Below are 14,704 nucleotides of genomic sequence, written 5' to 3' on the forward strand. Positions count from 1 at the left end.
CTCTGCACTGGTTGGGATGGAGAGGGTTCCCAACTGAAAATGCTGTAGAAACATATGTTTGGGCAGTTGCAAGGTGACACTGGGCCACAAGGATGGGGTTGGGCAGAAGATGCTGATGTGGGGTGATAAGAACATGCTTGATTTGGGTGGGCAAATGAGCCCTGACAGAGAGGTGGTGTAATTCATTTTTTATTGTCAGGGAAATAAACTTCAGGGATAGGGAAAAGCTGTGTAAGCTGCTGGATCAATGTTGGCATGAAAACAAATGGATAAAAGCTGTTCAGGAGTAAGTGTTAGGCTGAAAGTTTTTTTAACTACTGAAGGAGCTCAGCTCTGCAGTTAGAATTGGATGTGGAGGCTGAGGAAGAGCACTGTCAGTATGTGGGGCTCTGTTGCTGTGATTGGGGTTCTTGGATGTGATACCTGTCGTGGAGGGCTAAGCTAATGATCTGTAAACATCTTTCCTGCTTGCATCTGGTGGTGGATTATCATGATTGTGTCATGTGCAAGGAGAAGAGGGGAAATTGCTGTGGTTTTAAAAGTGTTGTGTGGGAATATGTGCTGAACTAAACTGCTTCTTCCCCAGGGTGGAGAATTCATGTCATCAAGCAAAGTTTTAATCTTTGCTGTACCTTTAATCTCTGAATGTCTCTGCTGTTTTGGTCACTACTGACACTTATTCTTATGTTGTTTGTTTTTCCCCTAGGTATTTTTATGGCCTCTGTCACAGTGGTGTCTCAGTGTCTTCCAGGCATTTATGGATTTATTCTGAGAACGTTCCTGTGAGGTAAGGAAATATTATCACTTGGTTTTACAGACTGGGAACTGAGGCAGAGGGAGACAAAGGTTGCAGGAGTCTTGTAGCATAGCCAGCAAACACTGATTGCCAGCAAGTTCATTATTGTCCTAATCCCATACCCAGCTACCTGTCCCTGGCTTTTTTTCTTTGTCTTTCTACTTATTTGTGTTTTTCTTTTCCCTTCCCTTGTCTGAGTTTTAGTAACAATAATCTGCAAGGAGCTGGGAGGACCTGTGGAAAATATGATTAGGGATGCTGGTGTCCTTTTTTTAACATTGTTACTTATGAGTTGAAATTCCTTTCTAAAAATATCAGCAGATCTGTTTATGTTAAATGATTAGCATGTTTAGACTTCCACAGATAAGCTGCCGTGCCTTTTTGAGTCAGTAACTCCTTTATCCTACCTGTCTAGGCTTGTGACTGTTGAATTCTTACCCTGCCTAAGCTAATGCCATCCCAATCACCTAAAGCAATGCCAAGAATTTCATCATCCATGCAAAGATCTGATTCATGTCAAGACAGGTGTAAAGTTTCTCAAGCACACTTATGTATAATTACTGTTTAACTTTATTTTTCAAAGATCTTTCCAAGCCAGCTAAAATGTGCAGGTTTGAGCTTCCAGATTCTCCCAGAAATTTGGTTTCAGTGCCTGATTAGTGATGCTGATCCCTTTTAAAAGTATTGCAAAGTTCCCGACACGTGTGTGCTCTGAATTACAATTTAGATAATAAAATCAAATATCATGAATAACAGCTTGAAAAATGTCTCAGTTTCCCCTTTTAAGTAAGGAATTTTTAAGTTAGGTCTCCCTTGAGTCTTCTTTTGTCTTCAAGATGGTATTTAAAATGTGACTTACTACTTAAAGAATTTTTTTAGAGTTACGGAAATGTTACAAGTTAGAAATACACCAGCAGACTCTGACAAATATTTTTATGTATGTTAAAATCATCAAAATTATTAAAAATACAACATTGGAAAGAAATATCTAATGCCATCTTTCTAATTTCACAATCTGTAAAATACACTTACTAGATAACATTTATGCTCTTTATTAGTGTGTATTACGTGTCCTTGTGTCCCCAACCAAGACTAAGGCCCTAATGACTCATGAGCTGTCTCAAAGTGTACTAAATAAAATTAAAGAGCTGGCCAGTGACCTTAACAGTCAATTAGGCTATATGTCACTCAGCCCAGTATTTGTTGGGGGTGGAAGAGTAGCACAAATTCATTAGCTGAGATGCTGATGCTTGAAACAAGCGAGATTTCTCTAACATCAGAACTGGTGTTGCTGCTTAAGTGGAGATGGAAGCACAAATGGTAGGTATGTCTGTGTATGTGTGTTTGAAAGCACTCCTGATGTGGTCCTGGGGTGGGGAGGAAGCTGCCCCAGGGCCTTAGGGCTCAGAGCCTTGTGGAGGAGATCCTGCCAGCACCTGGTGCTGGGCTGGGCAGGGGCAGGTGCAGTTGGAGGTGGTGCTCAGAGTTTGGCATGTGATGCCTGAGAGGTTATGCAGAGACAACGCAATGGGAGGGCTTTCAGAAGCCTTGCAGGGCAGCAGGGCAGGGCAGGATGTGTTGCTGTGGTGTATGGCATGCTTGGTTTTCCTCAGAGGTGAGCCCGGGTTGGCGTGATTGCATTTGGGTGCCGGCAGGAGGGTGAGCAGGAAGGCTCTGGGCTGCTGTGCCCGCTGAAGAACAGAGTTTGAGTACTGGAGCCCCTTCTCCCTTAGCTCAGGAGACGGGACATGAACAGGTGCTGAGTAAGCAGAGGTGCAGACAGGTCACATTCCCTGTTGTCCACCAGCTTCCTTGCAGGCTCACCTGTCCCATGGAGCTGTCTGCATGAAGCCAGGCTGCAGTGGGCAGCAGGGCCGAGCCCATCCCAGTGATGGGCAGACTTGGCGAGCTGCAGACCTGGACAGTATCTGAATTAGGGTAGCATCTGTCATCTTAAGTTCACATTTCTTAACTAGTCACCTGCATTTTGTTTTGTATTGTGTTTGGAAGCATCCTAGGGCTTAGTTTAGAGATAGCCACCCCCCCGGGAGGGCACTGTGTGGTGACAGAACTGAACCAGGAGAAGTGACATTATACGGGAGCTGAGACAGCAGCTTGGTCACGCAGCTCCTCTGCAAAAACAGCTGTCCTTGAGGGCTTCTCAGTTTTACAGCACTTCTTTCCTGGTGTGTGCAGTTATGAATGCTTTCAGCTGACCCTGAGAAGGTCTTCTGTCATTCTTAAAGTAAACTCAGGTTTCAGGAAAGAAAAGATGACAGACTCAGTCAATAAAAATGTGGCTGAAAGTACAGTTTGAGTGGCATGCAGTAATATCTTCTAAAGTAAATCAACTTTCTGGAACATAAATTGGGCAGAATCTCTCTGTTCTAGGTCATGGTTTATCTATAGGGTTTTCTTTTAAAATAATTTCCTTAGTAATGATTTGGGAGGAGGGGACAGAGAGCCTGGGAACAAAGTAGATGAATGGGTGAAAAAAGAAAAGGAAGCCTTTACTCAATCACATCAGGCTGAATCTAAAGCATCAAGGAATGATGTTACAGGAGAACCCCTGAAGATAAACTGTAACCTAGATTAGCAGAATACAGATTAAGTTTTCAGGAGTTTAGAGACAATACTCTGTCTCAAAAGCAGTCTTTTGTCATTCATTTAAACTAAAATTGTATGGTTGCATTTTCAGGGATATGCAAAACTACCTATCCATTTGAATGTTACAGTTGTGAAGTTAAGGAATTTATTAAAGGGAATAATGCCTGAAAAGATTAAAAGAAAAACAAAGTTTAGATTTTTCATTTGAATTGACTATTGCTAGTGAAATACTGTATGATCTGTGTGATCATGGTTTGGGGGATTTTTATACAAGCAGCATTACCCCTGGAATTGCAGTTGAAACTGAGACTTCTACATGATTGGGTTTTTTCATTCTGACTTGAAAGTGTAAAAATGTTGTCATTGGATCACATTGTCCTCTTATAATACTTTGAACATTTTTATTCTTTAGTTTATTTACATTTTGGAAAATATGGTATGATACTATATTCTAATTGAAGGGTTATTTTCTGTAATAGAGGTTACATATTTTTACAGAATGTTGGCGCAAAACTTAGGTGATTCAAAATGATTTAATTGTGTGTTAATGCCATATTGGCTGGAACATACTTATAATTAATGCAAAACACTGAGTTACCCCTTACTTTTCATTGTAATCCAGTGAACAGTGTTTTCTGGCTATACTTAAATGACAGGCTCAAAAGGGCATTGGCAGAATTTGTTGGCATAGTTCAGGCTTATTTATATATGACTATGTATTTTTTGGACTTAAAAGTCTTTGCAAGTCGTTTTATCTCACAAATAAGTAGATTGCTTTAATATATTGGAACCCAGAGGGCACAACTACTGGCCATTTACTTGGCTTCACATGATCAGTGTTGGAGACTGCATGTGGAGGTGGAAGGGTGGGGTTTAAAGCTCCAAATTTGCACTTGTAAAATTCCCTTCTGCTTTGAAGGTGTTTGCTTTAGCTGTCTACAGGGATACATATTTTCAGAAGTTTATTTATGAAAAAAAGGCTCAGGAGATGCTGGAGATGTTACAAGATTTAACCATATTTGCAGAATTGAACATGAGCTTTAGCCCTCTGGTCTTTTTAATTTCGTTTTTGTATTTTATGATGAGTGTATTGGTAGGTGGCTTTTGTGTTGTCACTTCACCTGCTTAATTTAAATTTAGGTATCTGAGGGTTGTGCAATAAAGGTAGAATCTCCATAACTGGCAACATAACCTTGTCATCTTGCAGAGTCAGCACTTGCTCATGCTCTGGCGCAACGGCTTTGAATAGCTGCCACCCCATGTGTGTGTTTCCTAAACTCGAGACAAGTGCTGAACTCATTAAAAATACATGCTATATAAGTTAATGTGCATAAGGAGTTTTGGTGCCGAGATCTCCTTTGAGGCTACATTTAACTCTAATTAACTGGGTTTCGTTCTGTCTACTATCAGCATAGGCTTGGCTGAAACCCGCCAGTATTGGTTAAACCGTGGGTTTGAAGTAGAGCCCAGCGGGGTGATGGATTAAAAGCACGGAGTTGTGACTGTGCTGGGGTTCCTGGTGCCTGTGCCAGCTCCTGGGGCTGTGCTGGGCACGAGCACCAGCTGTGCCATTCCTGGGGCACAGCGCACAGCAAGCGGATGCGCGTCCCATCCTACTCTGGGGCAAAACTCGGGATTCCTAAAGAGGCCTGAAATAATGAGGTTTGCTGAGCTGTGACTGAACAATTGCATGACACCAAGCTCCTCTGACTAAAATAGAGTCTGAATTTTTCCACTAGTGGAATAAGGAACAGCAGCAGAGACTATCAGTATTTTACTGTTCTGACTGTTCTCTCTATTTGTACCTTGTTTTTATTCATTGTTATATTACTCAAGGATGAGATCCAGGGATTCTCCTAATTATCCATTTTTCAGGGTAGGCAGGCAGCAAGACAGGGATTACTGATGGTGGCATTTGCAGTAGGGACAAGTACCAGCAATATATGGATTGGAAATATGGGGTGGGTTCTCTGTCCTGACAGTGTTGGAAATCAAGCTTTATATTATGTCCAGTAAAGTAGGTTTCACTGAAAGCTGGTTATAGTATTTTGTGAGAGAAGGTTTTCAGTGTATCACTCTGGAAGAAAATACTCACAGATTCATATTCAAGGGTAGGCTGCTGTATTTTGTGTAACTGGAAGAATGCATGGATTTGTTGCATTTTCATCACAGCTGGCAAAAGAAAATGATTTCCCCCCTTCTTTTAACTAGTACTAGGGTTTTAGTTTTGCAAAAGGATTTTCTGTAGAAATACCAGGTAAAATGGATTCTGGATTTAAACACCAAGTGGGGTGGTGGGAGTGTCTGCCCAGCAGTTGTTGAGTATCCATCATTTCTTGAAAATTGGACCTTGTAAAATATTTCAAGTTGGGTACACTAGAAATTGAGGCATTCAAATCACTAACTGCTTTTAAAAGTGACAGCCAGAGTCTCTATTAACATTGCATCTTCTGCCTAGGGGATCACAGAATAGAGCCTTGAAGTGTCTTTGAGGATGGAAATGAAGCAGTTTAAGTTACTGTGCTTCAGCTGAAATGTGGTAACAGCACACAACCATGTCTAGTTCATTTTGCTGAAAAACAAAATAGGAATCACAGAGGATGATCTAAGGCTGTCTGTTTTGCTTTGCATGGAAGCAGACTAGCAGTGATCTCGTAATGTTTTGCCACATCTCAGCCATGAGAATGGTAATTTCCAGCTGATGAAAGGTAAATTATGGCTAGAACAGGTGGATGGATGCATTAAAATTGAACGTGCTTCAAGATGCCTGTCTGTGTTCATGGAGGAGTGGGACTTGCTGTGCTGGTTTGGACCAGTGGTCAGTCTAATTCAGTGCACTACCCCTGGCAATGATCAGTGCTGGATAACTTAGGCAATCAACAGGAAATTGTGCATTTGATTATCACATGTTTTATCTGCTGGGGAAGTGTTGGATTATTTTTCTTTCTTTCTTTTAACTTATAAAACCATACCAGGCTGATTTAGTAATTGATAGTCATTTCTAAAATACAGTTCAAATTTCTCTTTAAATCTTCCTGCACAGACAAAGAGTTTATTGACATTTCTTAGTATTTTCCCTTCAGACACCCCAGCTTGAGGATTGCTCTAAACCATTTGCAGTCTTCATTCTAGCTCAGACCAATCTTCCTAAATGTTCTTCTGTATCTCCAAAAGGCCGCAGTCATAGTACATGAATAGTGTGGAGTTGGGGTTTTTTGCTAATGTTATAGCTGAAAAAATATTAAATGGATATCATGTAGTTATTGTATTGCTTGAGTGTGTCTTCACATTAAATTAATTTAAACAAGGTGATAGGAGTAAAGTGCAGAGTAGAAAAAGGATAGATCAGAAAAAGGAGATAAGATAGGTGTATTCAAATAGGCAGAGCCTGATGAAATTTGCCCTAGGGTACATCAGCAGCTAGCCAAGCAACCTTTGAACCATTTACAATTATCTTTTAGAAATTGGGAAGGCTAGGAGAGGTCCTGAAGGACTGAAAAGGGCAATGGCATTACCTCGGTTTGAAAAAGGGAGATCCAGGTAATTACAGACTAGTTAGTCTAGCTGCAGTCTTGGAGAATTGAAACAAAATTTTTAATCAGTTTCTAGGAATCTGGAGGATGAGAAAAATAAGGACTCTGGGATAGCAGTACCTTGTTACTTTGACTTCAATAGTTTCCTATAAAACCTCGTGACATTTCTCTGGAATAAGGAAATATATGTATTTAATAATATGGCAAACAAATAATTGTTTAAGGACCATGTTTGAAGTGTAGTTACCCATAATTTACTGTGAAAATCAGGGGAAGAAGGGAGATGGCATGAGGCATGTGAATACACCCATGTTTATCTTGGGCTGAGCTTTATTTGCTGTTCTCTTTACTGGTGTGGACAAGGGAATACTAACTAAATCTGCAAGTAAGTCCAGACTGAGAGGTGCTCAAGCACGGTGAAGCATAGTTCAGAGTTAAATGGCTATGGTAGATTGAAAAGGCATGTGGAAATCTGCAGCTTACAACTTAATGAGTTGAAATGAGGAAATACAAAGTGGTGAGGACGTGGCAGGGCTGCACAGCGCAGGAAGACTGCTTTGGGACAGGCACTGGATCTCCACCTGTGCCCAAGCTGACAGTCGCAGAAAGGACAAGCTGTGCCTGCCGTGGATGCCCAGGGCTGTAACTAAAGGTAATGGTGCTGCTGTCAGTGCTGCTGAGGCCCCAGCTGTGTCCAGCTGCAAGGATGGTGCATCAGGGAATGTGGGCTGGATGTAGCTGAGGACTAGGATGAGGAGTGGGTGCTGTTGGAGCTGGGTCTGACCAGCCTGTGGGTGAGGAAACCAAGTGGTCAGTTGCCATCTCAGCCAAGGGATGGACAAGAGGTGGTCCTAGTTTATGGGGAAGTTTGAATCCCACTGGTGGTCACAAGTATGAGGAAGGTAAGTCAAGCAAGGTGCCAAAACCAGATGAATGAGGCAGAAGACTGGGGACTGGAACAGGAGACGTGTGAGTGAGGTCCAGGGGAGCAGTGCTTCCCGAGCATGGGGAGGGAGGGTCTGAGCATGGTCACCCACCCCGGGCAGGTGGGTGGGGTGATGGCAGTATCCAGGTTAGAGGGAGTGCAGTGAAAGGAAAAGAGGGAAAGTGCACAGGGTGCAGCAGGGGAAGTTCCTCTAGCTCAGCTTCCGTGTGAAAGAGCACTGAGCAAGAGTCCAGAGAGCTTGTAGAGCTTCCATTTTAGAAGATATTCAGAAATAAGCTGGGCAAGGCTCTGGGCAGCATGGTCTGACTTCAGAGTTGCTCCTGCTTTGAGCATGGATTTGGACATGCTGAGGTCCTTTCCTGCTTTCTTTATTCAGAGTTTGAATAATTGATTTCCTTCCTCCTTATCTTTAGAGGATGAAATTTTTGAATGATACATGTCTCAGGTGAGTGGCAGTGCTTCTCCAGGTAACCAGCAGTTCAGAAGGGCCAGGTAATACTGGGATTACTTCACTTAGTGTCTCTTAATAACATAAAAATGTTTGTTTTTGCAATCAGGTGTCAAGAGGAAACAATGTAATCAAGTGTTTGAATTTCTTCTATTCTTCAGCATTTTCTTTGTTAGAAGCACCAGTGTATTTTCTAGGGCACAGGTGTTTAAATTCGTAGCCTTTAAGAAACGTTTGTGTCAAGCACGTGGATTGGATTGGGTGCTTGAAGGAAATGGTTGCCTCATAATATAATAAACATGCACCTAATCAGAGAAGCTGATTATTTCCCATCACAATAAATAGAAAACACGTGATCAGTGACATCAGGATCTATTTTTTTCTTAGTGTTTTGCAAAAGTAATAGCTATGAGCTTGTAATAGTGATATGTAATCTCTAACATGCAGTGGTTAAATATTAATATACATTGGCCGTGTTTAAAGATCAAGAATGGTTTTTTAGGTAATGAAACGTTAACTCTCAAGCTCTATCGAATTTTGTAAGGTGACCTGTAGAAAAGAGAATGTGTTATCATCAGAGTGGTCATCTGTTGCATGAACCTTAGCAAGAATTCTATGCAATTATTAGAATATTGAGAAATTGGCAATGTCTTCTGTCAAGCTCTTATGTAATCAGCTAAAAACATAGCCAGGCTGCTTGACAGGGATCACATAAAGAATTCCCAAAGACTGAGGGTCTGTCTAGCTCATCTGTCCCATTTCCTTAATCATGTTGATGGGGTTTTTGGTTTTGTTTTGATTTTGAAGTGGTGCTGTAAAGCTGACAAGGCAGTACTTTGTTCAGAGCTGTGGCAGTCCAGACTGGTTATTTTTGTGATGCTGAGAAAGTCTGTAGGGTCACATAGTTAGAGAGCTGCCCCATTTTCCCTGTTGGGACAATCTCTCCTGGCACTTGCACAGTGGCATAGAGACTTTAGGCCATATGTGTAATCTCATTTAATTGTGTTAGTTATTTGTTCTCCTTGTTTAATGTTTGTCAAAGGCTTGTAAATGAAGTTGTTACAGTGTGAAATTTTATAGTGTCCGAGTTGGAAATGATCCTGCTTATCTTGTTGACTTCCTTCCAAGCTATTTCTTGTGGTGGTTCCGCTTTGTAGGCCAGCATGCAGGAGTGGTGAGCAGGTCTTCCTCCTGAGTTTTACTTGATAGTCATTAGCTCCAGATGGCAAATATGATTTTATGCTCTTGTAAAAGGTGTTTTGTTCAAAAGGAGTTCTGTAACACATGCAGTGGGATTGAGGTTTTTGAAAATTTCAATTTATCTGTTTATCTCAGGAGCACCAATTATTAGTGTTGCCAGGGTGGTGACCCTGACTGATGAGGCACACAATGAAGAAGGGCTGATACAATGTACACTACAGATGGTATGACAAAAATGTCATATTTTTTTCTGAATAGCAGTGACTGATCAGCTGTAGACATTCCTGACACTGCCTGACAGAAAGGGTTATTTTATCTGAAAACAGTGCAGTTACAGATGAGAGACCTCCTGAAAAACATCACTCACTTTTACTAGCGACATCCATCACTTCCTAATTATGGGTGCTTTCAGGTGGAGGAGCAAGTTCTTTCCATTGCACCTCCAGGGCTTTTCTTGTCCTTCCAGCAGTAGCATAGGGTTAAAGTTGGCCTTTTATCCAGGGGCAGAGGGCCCTGTGGATTAAATTAATGTGTATTGATGTCTGTATGTGTTAGATGGGTATCCCACTGTTAAAGGAATGGCAGTGGCCAGTAACTGTGGAGAATGAATAATTCTTTGTAGCTTAACCCACCTGCTTTGAAGCACAGAAGATCTGTTAAACTTACTTGTTTGGAAGTCGGGGCTTTTCACTGTCTTCCAAAAGCTGAGTCAGATCAGAGCAAGTCATGTGTCCAGTGAAGAGAAAAACCCCTGATCCCTGCTGAGAAACAGGAGAGTCTCTGAATCTCAGTTTTCTAATATGTGCTAATTTTGGCGGCAAAAGCAAGGCTTCCCTTAACGGTCCAGGAGCTCTCACCCCTCTGGATGTCCCTGGAGCTGCCCTGGCCATGGCACTTTCTTCCCCAGTTCCTTCTGCCCCCACGCATGGGGTAGGGAAGCATCTTCTTGCATATCCTGGCCTGGCAGCGAGCACTTGGCATTTGCTGCCTTTTGGTCCACGGCCAGGACAGAGACCAAAGTGGGATTTTTTCCAAAATGCTGAATCGCCTTGACCTTTTCTTACTGAATTTGTTGATCCTGGTAACATACTGTAGAATTTTTCAGAATTCAAATACTTTTTTCTTCAAAGCCCATGTGCATTTTCAGAGATATGGTGTTGATTCCAAACCCTCTACTGCTTCCTGGCATCACTGAGAGCAGACACTGGCAGCTGTGTCCATTATACAATGGCCTAATTGAGTGGAAATCATCGTCTCTGCAGGAGCCCTTTCTGTGGCTGGGTGTCTTGTACTCTGGTGTGCTTCAGCCTGCCTTCTGTGCAGGGCTTGGATTTTCAGCTGGACTCTTAAGAAATTTACTTTCCTTTGCCATGCTACGTAATTCTCTTCTTGTAGTCTTACAGCAAGGGCAAGCAAGATTTACTTTCTCTGTGTGATTCTGTTTACATACAGATAAAAAAACCAGTTAGTTGAACTATTGTTTGTTTTTATGTATAGATGAGCCTTTACTCCACCCATGAGTGTGCCTCCACTTACATTTCTTTGTATTTACTTTGTGTGATCAGGCAGGTGTGGAGATGCTGAGGATACCATAGGAGTATGGTCAGCATAGGTGCCTGTGTGCATGATGTGGCCGGGGAATAAATGAGCATTTTCAAAATTGTTAGTTAATTCCAGTGACTCTGCAGATGGCAAAGTATTTACAGTTGCTGGGGTAATTTCTGCTGCCCTGCTCTGCCTTTTCTCTTTGAAGAGTAGTTGCCTTGCAGCCCTTCCCTGGCTGTCAGTAATAGCAGTAATTAAAGCACACCTGGTAATGAACACAGACGTGCTGTGCCTTCTGCTGCTGAGGACACTGGTGTCCTGAGGTTGGGAGCGCCCATTGCCGCTTAATATGAGCCCTCAATTTAAATATAGGCTCAAGGTTAAAGCCACAGTCCACAGATAAGGTGGGAGTGGACAGTTCCATTCCCCGAGTACATCCCCAGTTTCCTCCTGAGAATTGTAAGTAGGACAGATACTGTCCTGTTGAACTGAGTTGTCATTCCTTTGTCCTTAATTTTGTAGTGCTACAGCAAGACCTTTTTGCAGGAAGACCTAAAGCTATGTCTGTTCCTTCAGATATAAAGAGGGAATGCAAATAAGATGAAAGTAATTTAAACCAAAAGTGTAGGCTTGGTGTTTCTGTGGTCCCCAGACTTGGCAAACACCTGAGGTGCTGGCTGTGGATGAGCATTGCCCATGGGTTCTATCTTCAGAGTTCTGGAAACAACTCTGGATATTTTACATGTTGAGTAAAAACCCTGAATGTTGCTGAAGTTCCAGAGGAAGAAGTGAATTGTGCTGTGGCTAAGTTTACCTTTTCTTGAGAGCACGGTTCAAAGTTTCATTTACTTCAGGGAAAGGGGAGTGGGGGGACAACAACAGCAAAACCCACCTCAAAACCCAAAATACCCCGTGCCCACTTTTTTGAAGTCCCTAAGACTGAAATGGATGGTTATCTATTAACCCTCCAAAGACTAATTTGTGGGGAAGGTGGCTCCAGAGCAGAGGCTTTTGCAAGGAAAGTATGGGAGAGCCCATCTGTCAATATTGTTCTTACTACTTTTCCAATGCTTTTACGAATTGATAGTCTGGGAATTCTCTGCTGCAGGTAAAGCCAGTTTCAAGCTTGTGCGTGCTGATATTTTATTGAAGTGAGACATGAATGCTCTGGAGTAAAATGGCATTGTGAGATAAAGGGCTCTGATACATGCATATAGCTTGAATGTCATCTTACAAAAAAGAGATAAAGCAGATGTTAATTGTAAAATTGTACGTCATATACACTCTTATTGAAGTTATTTAATTCAGCATGTATGAACACATATGAGGGCTCTGTATAGCCATCCTAAAAATGCATATTTGAAACCATTCTGTGATTATGTAAATATACAGTTTTAATAGAAGAGAGAGTAGATTTAGTAGTTTCTGATTAGAGAGAATATTTTTTCAAGATTAGGAGTCTGAAATAACAGTCGATTCATAATTTGTTTTGAAGGAGAGCATTGCAGGTACACATTTTCTCCAAGCTTTATATAAGTAGTCTGACTGGAATAGCAGTTTTAATCTGTTTTAATGATGTTTTTCCAATATGAAAGGGACCAAGAGATGCCGAAGTCTAAAGGTCTACTGGTAATGGGTGAAGTGATGGGCGTTGTTTGCAGAACATAGTGACTGGATAGCTGCCTCTTGCTAAGAGCATATGTGCGACCTTTGTTCTTGGTTTAAAGTATAATTAAGAAATACATGCCTATGTGTATTTAAAAACAATAAAACTATCGCATTTGCTGACTGTAAGGTATTTAGGGTTGGCAGATACAGAAGCATTTCAGTGAGTGTTGGTGTTAAGTGTTTTGTTATTACTGATGTTGAGATGCCTTTCTCCACTGCAGCTAAAATGAGGTCAAATCAAATCTTTATTAAGTGTTACTCATAGGAGTGAGGTAATCGCCTGTTGTCTTATCTGTGTAGGTAAAACTCTCATCTTTTTCAGGTCATCACAAAGTGAAAACTGAGAAATCCCAGCCTAACCTGCCTTTTGCCTACAGTGCATGCCGTGACTCTTGCAGATTTGTTATGGAGATATTTAGTAGGCTTTGCTTCTTTGTCTTGCTCTGCTAGTTAAAGCTGTGTGCTTTCATCACGTTGAAACTTCAGAGAGGCAAAGCTGTGGGCAGTTCACTTCTGAAATCCTTAAAGATTGACTTTTAATTCTTCGTTTTCATTCCTCAGTGCCTGAAATTTCTGTGGCAGTCAGGGTTAACACTGGTCATTTTGTTGACAAACCATCTTTCTTAGTCTGTTTTGAGTTGTTACAGCAGGAACTTTTTGATGCTGTGTGTCTGCAGCCCCTTCTTAAATGGGAAACAGAGGAAATACATGACACGTGACAGGTTTGACAGGAGCAGCTGGGAGTTGCTAGGAGGTTTTGGAAGTGCAGACCTAATGTGCCTGAGCCTTTCACAAAGCTGTGCTGTCAGCCTCAGGTCCATAGGACAGCAGTGCTTTCCCTGCACCCAGGGCAGTGATGAAAGCGGCCACCAGGGCACTGGTGCTGGCAGGGCCTCACTGTTCCTGGAGCTCCCTGCCCTGCTGGTCTTGTCTTTCTGCATGCCCAGTTTGCTGCTGACCTCTGCCACTTTGCCCTCGCAGTGCTATCTCCCTTCATCTCTCCTTGCTCCCCAACAGCAGCAGCAGAGTGTAGATGGGTTTGATGGAGAAGGGTTTTCGCTGCTGCTCAGGCACTGGGGTGGTCCAGGTCTGCTGGTGCTTTGGTAGGTTGGGCACACAGGAAAAGTGCTGGTGAGACGTTCCCCATCCTCAGCCCTAGGCTTGCCAGCTCTGCAACAGCTGAGCCATAGTGACCAGGGGTCTAGCTGGACAGGGTTCTGTGTCACATTGAATTAATGTAAATATTTTCAATAATGTGTTTATGTGCATAAATGTATTTTTTCTAACAGCTGCAGTTCTTGAACCACAAACCACAAAGGGAGTAATGTAACACCTTTAAAACAGAGGAGGCAAGCAAAGGAAATTCCTTAATTTAGCCTATTTTAGCTGGATTGTGAAACTTGATAAACAGCTGCCTTAGCATATGGGAGGAAAAGGGCATCACTAAGAAGGGAAAAGACTTGAAAACAAATATCTCATCTCATTCCTCTTACAGCAGAATATCAGTTGGAAAGAAACCTAAGCTCTTTGTAAGAGGTTAAGCAATAACATTATGAGAAGTGGGTATTTTTTCTCCATGCGTACAGCCACAGTTTGCTGATAACATGAGAAAAGGTCTCTGGTGTATAAATGTCTGGTTTTACCTTGTGGTGAAGGAACTCCAGATGTACTGCTAGTACTGTGCACTGACCATGGTGCAGACCTCCTTTTCTAAGGGTTGGTAATAAATAGAAAATTGACAGCTTCCAGAGAATTTATTAAAGAAGAAATACTTTCTTAAACTTCTTGTTTGGCCCACTTGGAAGAAAATGTAGCCAGGGATCTTTCTCATCTGTCTTGCTGTGATACAGGATTAATGTCCAGACCCTTTAAAGGCCATTAGTACAAGGAACAGAAGTTAAAACAAAGTCTTGTTTTTAGTTGCTTTCTCAGTTATTCATTTTGGATTCAGTGCATGAACG

The 14,704-nt window shown here is 41.9% G+C and overlaps 1 protein-coding gene across 16 annotated transcripts in view; it reads left to right on the top strand.

Moving 5' to 3' along the window:
* Positions 1-14,704, top strand: part of PTPRF (protein tyrosine phosphatase receptor type F) — a 375,635-nt gene that overhangs the window by 89,007 nt on the left and 271,924 nt on the right. For all 16 annotated transcript variants that reach the window (XM_064428625.1, XM_064428623.1, XM_064428629.1 and 13 more), the window contains exon 2: positions 707-787. The gene's annotated coding sequence lies outside the window, so the exon portion shown is untranslated. The remainder of the gene's footprint in view (positions 1-706; positions 788-14,704) is intronic.

The sequence above is a fragment of the Passer domesticus genome, chromosome 7 (genome assembly GCF_036417665.1).
Source record: "Passer domesticus isolate bPasDom1 chromosome 7, bPasDom1.hap1, whole genome shotgun sequence".
In the NCBI taxonomy this organism is placed as follows: Eukaryota; Metazoa; Chordata; class Aves; order Passeriformes; family Passeridae; genus Passer; species Passer domesticus.